This window comes from Pteropus vampyrus, unplaced genomic scaffold, assembly GCF_000151845.1.
Source record: "Pteropus vampyrus isolate Shadow unplaced genomic scaffold, Pvam_2.0 Scaffold335, whole genome shotgun sequence".
NCBI lineage: Eukaryota > Metazoa > Chordata > Mammalia > Chiroptera > Pteropodidae > Pteropus > Pteropus vampyrus.
Window position 1 is genome coordinate 2,849,412 of NW_011889116.1, and position 8,997 is coordinate 2,858,408.

An 8,997-nucleotide genomic window follows, 5' to 3' on the forward strand; every position below is an offset into this window, starting at 1 on the left:
ATATTTAGAGAGAGATAGACAAAAAAAATGACACAATAATAAAGGAATTAATTCAACAAGAGGCCATAACCCACATAAACATTTGTGCACTCAACATAGGAGCACCTAAATATATAAAGCAAATATTACCTGACATAAAGTGAGAGATCAACAGTAATACAGTCATATTAGGGGAATTTAATACCCTATTGACACCAATGGACAAATCTTGCAGACGGAAAATCTACAAGAAAACAGCGGTTTTAAATGATACACCAGGTAGTTTTAATTAACACCAAGGGACAGATCTTCCACATGGAAATCAACAGAAAAACAGTAGCCTTATATTACACACTAGACCAGATTGATTTAATTGATATATTTATAGCATTTCACACCAAAGCGTCAGAATATATATTCTTTTCAAGTATACATTGAACATTTTCTGAGATAGACCATGTGTTAGGCCACAAAACAAGTCTTAAGAAATTTAAAAAAAGATTAAAATCACATCAAGCTTATTCTTAGATGACTATGATATAAAACTAGAAATACATTACAAGAAAAAATACTGGAAAATACACAAACACGTGGACATGGAATGGCATGTCACTAAACAATAAATGGGTTAATAATGAGATCAAGGAAAAAATTAAAAGATACCTTGAGACAAATGAAAATGAAAAGATGATGACTCAAAATTTATTGGACACAGCAGAAGCAGTAGTAAGAAAAAAAATTTGTAGCAATACAATCTTACCTCAAAAAACAGTAAAATCTCAAATAAACAATCTAACCTTACATTTAAAGGAGGTAGAATAAAGAACAACAAACAAAGCCCAAAGTAAGTAAAAGGAAGGAAATAAATATCAGGGCAGAAATGAATGAAATAGATTCTAAAATACCAGTACAAAATATCAACGAGCATAAGCTGGTTCTTTAAAAAGATAAAAATTTATAAATCTTTAACCAGACTCAGTAAAAAAAGAGAGAGAGAGGGCCCAAATACAGAAAATCAGAAACGAAAGAGGTGAAGTGATAACAGACTATAATGAAATACAAAAAATTATAAGCAAATCTATGAGAAACTTTATGCCAACAATTTGGACAATCTAGAAGAAATGGACAAATTCCTAGAAAAACACAATTTCCCAAGACTGAGTCAAAGAAAGTCAGAAAATCTGAACCGTCCGATTACTACTATTGAAATTGAATCAGTAACCAAAAAACTTCCAACAAACAAAAGTCCTCAAATGAAAGGCTTCACAAGTGAATTTTACCAAACATTCAAAAAAGAATTTATACCTATTCTTCTCAAACTATTCCAGAAAATTTAAGAGAAAAGAAGGTTGCCAAGCTTATTCTATGAGGCCACCATTATCCTGATTTCCAAACCAGCAAACACATTACAAAATAATAATAATAATAATAATAATAATAATAATAATAAATTATAGTTCAATATTCCTGATGAACTAGACACAAGAATCCTCATCAAAATATTAGCAAACTGAATTCAGCAATATGGTGAAAAGTTCATACAGCATGATCAAGTGGTATTTATTTTCGGGAAACAAGATTGGTTTGATATCTGCAAATTGCTTAATGTGATACACAACATTAACAAATCAAAGATTAAAATCATTTGATCGTATCAATAGATGCAGAAAAAGTGTTTCATAAAATTCAACATCTATTTGTGATAAAATACTCTCAGCAAAGTGAAACTCGAGAGAACATACCTCTACATAATAAAGGCCATATACGACCAAACAACAGATAACATATTCAATGATGAAAACCTAGAAGCATTTTTCTTAAGATCAAGAATAAGGAAAGTATGTCCTCTTTCACCACTTTTATTTAACATAGTATTGGACATCCTAGCCATATCAATCAGAAAAGAAAGAGAAATAAACAGCATCCAAATAGTAAGACATAAAGTAAAATTGTTATTATTTGTAGATGACATGATACTACATAGAGAACCTTAAAGATTCCACCAAAAACCTTTTAGAACTGATGAATGAATCCAGTAAAATATCAAGATACAAAATTAATATGCAGAAATTGGTTACATTTTTAAACACCAATAATGAACTATCAGAAAGAGAAATTAAGAAAACAATCCAGTTTACAATTTCATCAAATACAATAAAATACTCAGGAATAAATTTAACCAAGATGTAAAAGAGCTGTGCTTGGATAATTATAAGTTAGGACTATCACACAATTTGAAGAAAAAAATTGCTCATGGATAGAAAATATTTGCATCGTTAAAATGTCCATACTACGCAAAACAATCTATAGATTCAATGCATTCCCTATCAAATTTGAAGAAAAAAATTGCTCATGGATAGAAAATATTTGCATCGTTAAAATGTCCATACTACGCAAAACAATCTATAGATTCAATGCATTCCCTATCAAAATTTCAAAGGTATTTTGCACAGAACTAGAACAAATAATTCTAAAATTTACATGGAACCACAGAAGTCCCCGAAGAGCCACACTGATCTTGAGAAAGAACAAAGTTGGAAGTATGCTACTAGATATGTATAAGTCTATAGTAATTAAAATAGCATGGTACTGGCACAAGAATAGACAAATAGATCAATGGAACAGAATAGAGAGCCCAGATATAAACCCATGCCTATATATGGTCAATTAATCTATGACAAAGGAGGAAAGAATATACAATAAAGACAGTCTATTATACAATATACAATAAAGACACGATACTCAGAAAACTGGACAGATACACACAAAAGATGAAACTAGACCATCTTTTTAAACCATATGCAAAAATAATCTAAAAATGGATTAAAGACTTATATGTAAGATCTGAAACCATAAAAATCCTAGAAGAAAACATAGGCAGTAAACTCTCTGACATTGGTATTAGTAATATTTTTTCTGATATGTTGCCTCAGGCAAAGGAAACAAAAAAATAAACAAATAGGTCTAAATCAAACTAAAAGTTTTTGTACAGCAGAGGAAACCATGATCAAAATTAAAGGGAACCTACTGAATGGGAGAAGATATTCACCAACAATGTATCTGATAAAGGATTAAAATCTAAAATTTTTAAAGAACTCAGGCAACTTAACACCAAAGAAACAAACGATCCAATTAAAAAAATGGGCATAGGACCTGTATAGACATTTCTCCAATAAGGACATACAGATGCCAATAGATATATGAAAAGATGCACAAAGTCACTAATCAGAGAAATTCAAATTAAAACCACAATGATATGTCACCTTACACTATCATCAATAAATCAAAAAAACAAGTATTGGTGAGGATGAAAAGAAAAGAGAACCCCCGTGCACTGTCATTGAGATTAAAAATTGGTGCAGCCACTATGGAAAATTGTATGGTGGTTACTCAAAAAAATTAAAAATAGAACTATTGTATGACTCATCAATTTCATCTCTAGGCATTTATCTGAAGAAATCTAAAATATTGATTCAAATAGATATATACAACCCTATATTTTTGCAAATTTATTAAAAATAGCCGAGATATGGAAACAACCTAATTGCCCATTAAGAGTGGATTGGATAAAGAAGAGGTGGCACGTATATAGAATAGAATATTACTCAGCCATTAAAAAAAAAGAATAAAATCTTACCATTTATATCAACATGGATGGACCTGAAAGGTAATATCTGCTATTTTACAGCACCTTACCTCTCTTTATGTTGTTATTTTTTACAAATTACATCTTTATACATTGCATTCTTATTAGCATAGCTTTATAACTATTATTTTATGCATTTGCCTTTTAAATCATGTAAGAAATTATAAAGAGTTACTACCAACCAAATACTCAATATTACCAGCTTTTATATTTAAGTGTGTAGCTACTTTTACTATTATTCTTTATTTTTTATGTGTCTTTTTGTGACTGTCTAGTGTCTTTTCATAAAAGCCTGGAGGTTTCCTTCGAGTATTCTTTTATGGCCAGTGTGCTAGTGACAAACTCCTTAGCTTTTGTTTATATTTTAATGTATTAATCTGTACTTCATTTATGAACCATAAATTAAAAAAGAAAAAAAAAATTGTGTGATAGTCCTAACTTGTGTCATCCTGGAATCACATTCTATTGTTTGAATTATCCCTTGACAATAAGTTGGTTCTTGATTTTTTAAATGTGTTTTATTGTTTTAAATTTAATTCTGGACATTGTATTTCAGATCAGTAAAGAATGGTATAACAGTCTTTATGCCCAGAATTGGACAAGTTTTTCTTTTAAGCTGTTTGGGTGTGGTGTGTAGGGAAATGACTCTGTGCTAGTGCCCTGATGATCTTGCACTTTTTCACACAGGCCACATCTCCAAGGTGTAACTGCAACTGTTCTAGTTCTTTGCAGAATGTCCTGCAATCCTTTCAGAACATGAGAGCCTAAGAGACTTGTGAGGAGCTGCTATAGGTCATTTCTCACTTGCCTCCTTATCTTCCTAGGAGGCTCTCATGAGACAGTTTTTTATTGCCTCTCAGTTTCTGATGAGTTATGAGGCTTTCTGTCTTGCCCTCTTTAGGGTAAATCTATAGGCTATAAAACTAGTTTCACCATGGCACAGGCTGCATATCACCATTTGTGTTGCAGCTATCTAACTTTTTGTGTCATTGTGTGGTGGGATAAAGAAACATGGAGCTGGCACTTTTGGCTGCTCTTGCAGTTGTTGTGTGTAAGTAATAAACTATCTGAATTTAACAAGGGCTCATTATTTCTCATTGGACAAATGATCAACCATTCTTGACAGGATTTTGAGCAAACTAATCAGTCATTAAGCTGGGTTTGGTTTACTTGTTGCTATCTTTACGTTCGGCAAACACAGACAGCAAATAGCAGTGTATTGCTTTTACCTTGTATTTAAAATGAGATTTGGGCTTCTAGAGAGTTTTCCTCAGTGTTTCTGCTCCACAGAAGAGTTCTCTTTCCAAGCACATTTCCTGCCATCTGCAGAACAAAACAGGAAGACTTTTGTTTGTTAGTTAATTCTAGTTTGTCATAGGAATGGGAGTTTTTCTGGGTTCTCCTGGTCCAGTCCCATTCTCTAGCATGATCTATGCTTCTGGACTTTGTGTCAGTCTTTATCAGCAACATTACCTTCTTACCTCCTTGTGTTAGTCAAACTCTGCCTTATGTCTCTGGCAGGTTTGAGGTGGGAAAGACTTTCTTTTCATCTGCCTTGTATTAGCATAAGATTCTGGACCCAAGAGGGTTATTTGTCCTTCCCTCAGGAGTATAGAGTTTTTGTTTATTTTATTCTCCAGAAATAGCATATCTGTTTTTCTGTTCTTTAAGTAGAAGTGTTTCCTATCCCTTCCTCAGAGAAAGATTTGTTAGCTTCTACCTTTCTCCCAATGTAATCGGTCCTTGCTTGAACCCTGGGAATAGGAATGTTTTCTACTCCTCCCAAGTGGCCTCAGGATCTTACTTCATATGAAAGAAGATTCAAGGAAGGAGGTACAGTTTTAACTGCTGTCACCAAATGTAATCCAATCATCTCCTGTATGATTGCATAATAGAGGGGGTGTTCTCTCCAGTCTCCTGCCTTGAGACCTGTTATCTGATGGGCTCAAAAATTTATTATTTTGTAATTATTCAGTCTTTTCTCAGTATTAGGTGGAAACAATGTTTTTGTTTTGTTTTTCACACTAAGTACAAATGGAGTCTTCATTGGAGAGGTCTAAGCAGATGAGGATATGATTTGAGTTATATTTTAAAGAGATAACTGGTTGCTATGTTGAGTATAAGTTAAAGTGGATCAAGTTAGAAGCAAGGAATCTTTTAAGATGCTATAAAATTAATCTTATTTGGCTCACATCTTCTTAATAGTACAAAGAGAAATCTGGTGGATGGCATAGTTCAGATTATGAGATAAGAGATTATACAGTGATTTTTCAAGAATGATATGAATTATTGTGTTGCTAAATTCTAAAAGATCCTTCTCATGTGGGACCTAATATAAAGAAAATCAAATAGTATAATAAGCATTGTATTTGAGGGACACTTTCGTAGCAAAAGTAGAAGAGTCTTCATATTATTATAATTTTTAAAATAAAAGCCTATGATAAAAGCTGTCTTTATGACATTAACATTAATCTCAGTGAAGATGAGCTTATCTAGTTACTATGTCTCTGTTTCAAGTTTTTTCATAATTCACCTTAGAGTACTGTTTCAGTTAATTTGCTTTTAGTTGAAATTAACAACAACAATAACAACAACATAGTTATCACTAGTTTAAAGAAATAAAGAGACATTATTGGCACATATAACTTAAATTCTAGAGGTAGATTATGCTTCAGGCAAGTGCTGATTTATCAGCTCAACATCTACGCCATTTTTTCTAGATCCCAAACTCTTTTTAAGAGGTTGTCATTACCCTAATTTCCAAACCAGACAAAGACATTACAAAAAAAAAATAAATAGCCTATAGGTCGATATCTCTGATGAACTTGATGCAAAAATCCTCAACAAAATATTAGCAAACTGAATGCAGCAATACATTAAAAATATCATACACCATGATAAAGTTGGATTTATTCCTAGGATACAAGTTTGTTTTTGTATCCACAAATCAATTAATGTGGTACACCACATTAACAAATTAAAAGATGAAAATCATATGAGCATATCAATAGATGCAGAAAAAGCATTTGAAAACTCCATCATCCAATTATAATAGAATTATATGCATAGTAGAAATACAAATGGATTTGTTTTTCATAGAAACTATGGTTACATTCTTTCTTTTTCTCTTCTAATGATTTTTACTTTTCTCCTCTTTTCTTTATTTGGGGGAAAGAAGTTGAACTCATAAACTCTTAAAACCTATATTCTAGAGCCATTTGTTTGTGTCTAGGAATCAAAATAGAAAATTAAATAAGAGGAAAAGCAAAGCATATGGGATCCTTCCATTTTATAAATTATATGGAATAGAAATTAGGGATAAATAGGGTACATAGTGGAAAATCAAGAAAAGCCAAGTCCCATCATATACTCCAGTCCACACTCTCTAATTAAGCTTGGAAAATAGAATTTATAATAGACTTGTCATTTTCAGAAACAATTTGGTCTGCAACAAAGCTGATATTGCATATAAGCAGAATAAGAACTGAATATGAAGAGTGGCAGGAAATCTTCCTAACCCTCCCAAATTCCCTACTTCACAAATAAGTATATGAAATACCATCTTTAGAGATTTATAAATGCATAATTTACATTGCAAATTCAGGCATAATATAGATATTTCAGATTAGTGAGTGATACCAAGTATTTTATACATGAAACAAAAGCCTAGTTGAAAAAAAATATTTAAAGAGAGGAATGTTTCTAATGGTTAGTGTTAGGGCTAGTGGGGAGAAGAGGGAAAAGGAAAAGAAATCTGAGAGTTTGAGGCAGTGACCCATAGGACCCGCCATATGCAGTGTGAAGGCATTGTCTGCCAATGGAACAGACCAAAAAACAGTATGGGATGTCAGAAAAGGAAGGGGAAAGAGCTTTTTCAGGACCTCACCTCCTCCAATTGTTTACTCAGACTTACCTATTAATATTCTTTATCTTTTTTACAACTTCCATTTGTCCTCTTTTAAGGAACCCATCTTTTCTCTTAGCTTCATACTTGACATTAGGAGCCATGTGCAGATACTTTCCTTCATTCGGTACTGATGGATCTCATTTTTAGGAAATCCCAAACACCAACATTCAAGCTGCCAAAAATAAAAACAAAAACAAAAAACAAAAGAAAATTGAGGATGCAGACTTATTTTAATACAACCCGTTACACTAAAGCCTAAGATTTCTTTGATAGTAACTCTTCTTCTGCATTTAAATTTACAAAACATTAACTGCTTAGGGTCAGGGCACAGAACATCATGGAGGTCCTTTAGAAATGATAATAAGAATATTAGAAAGAGTCGATAGGAAAAGAAAATTGTGCATTCAGCTTCTCAAGGTAATTAATATCCACTCAGAGCTCTATCATCTATAGGGAGTCCAATGGAATCTGAACCCAAAATAACCTGGAAAGAAAGAAGAAACCTCTCCTTTGCCTTTAATGCCTTTTCCATACAGATTGCTTTCTAGGTTGTAGTCATTAGGACCCATGAATCCCTGTCCTAATCCCAAGAGCTCCAAACTAAGATTTGTTTTGTAAATGAGGCTTGTGTCTATGGTCTCCTGAGTAGTATATGTTCTTTAACAGATGTATCTATTAAAAAGACATCAATTTGTGGCTAAGACACTGAAGTTAAGCAATTGGCTGCTTCCCATAATTATGAGATAGAGAGAATTCTCTGTCTTTTTCAAAGTACAGGTTATGAGAAACATATGCAAACACTGAAGAGCTGCCCTGGGAATTCTTTCAAAAGCTCATGCAGATGATTAGCATGTATCTGAAGTCCCTTCCCCAGCAGAGCTACAAGTTTTCATCTGAGTATAGCAGGTTAATTTCTTACTGATAAATGTATAACTATAAGCAGTATTTTTGATAATCCTCCTTTCTGCCTAGACTCAAATATGTCATTTTGTGGTTTAGCCTATTTTCTATATACCAGAAGAAAATTGAAATGCTTTGCCTCATTTTCAGAGTACTTCCATTTTGTATTACAGTTTGAACCTTTTTCTAAACAAAAAAAACAACATTTTTTTTTGTTTAGAAACTTTCTCTTTGATCTCTTTTCACCCCATCCTCCCACAATTTTCAATAGAAAGCTAAATGAAGATATTTTTAAATGCTCACTAAAGAAGCAGGAAATAGATTATTATTGAATGAGGGAAACAATCTGGAGTCCAGCAGTCTGGCTTTCGAAATCCATGCAGTAGTCCACAGCAGGCAATATTATTTAAATAAAAGTATTATCTAAAATAACATAAAGAACATATACTGCAAAACTGTGTTCCATGAAAAAAAAATGAAGCCAGTTTTCCAAAGATATAAGAACACTTCATTCTCTGCAACATAACACTGAATCACTGCCATAGCAGCTCCAGAAGCTAAGCAA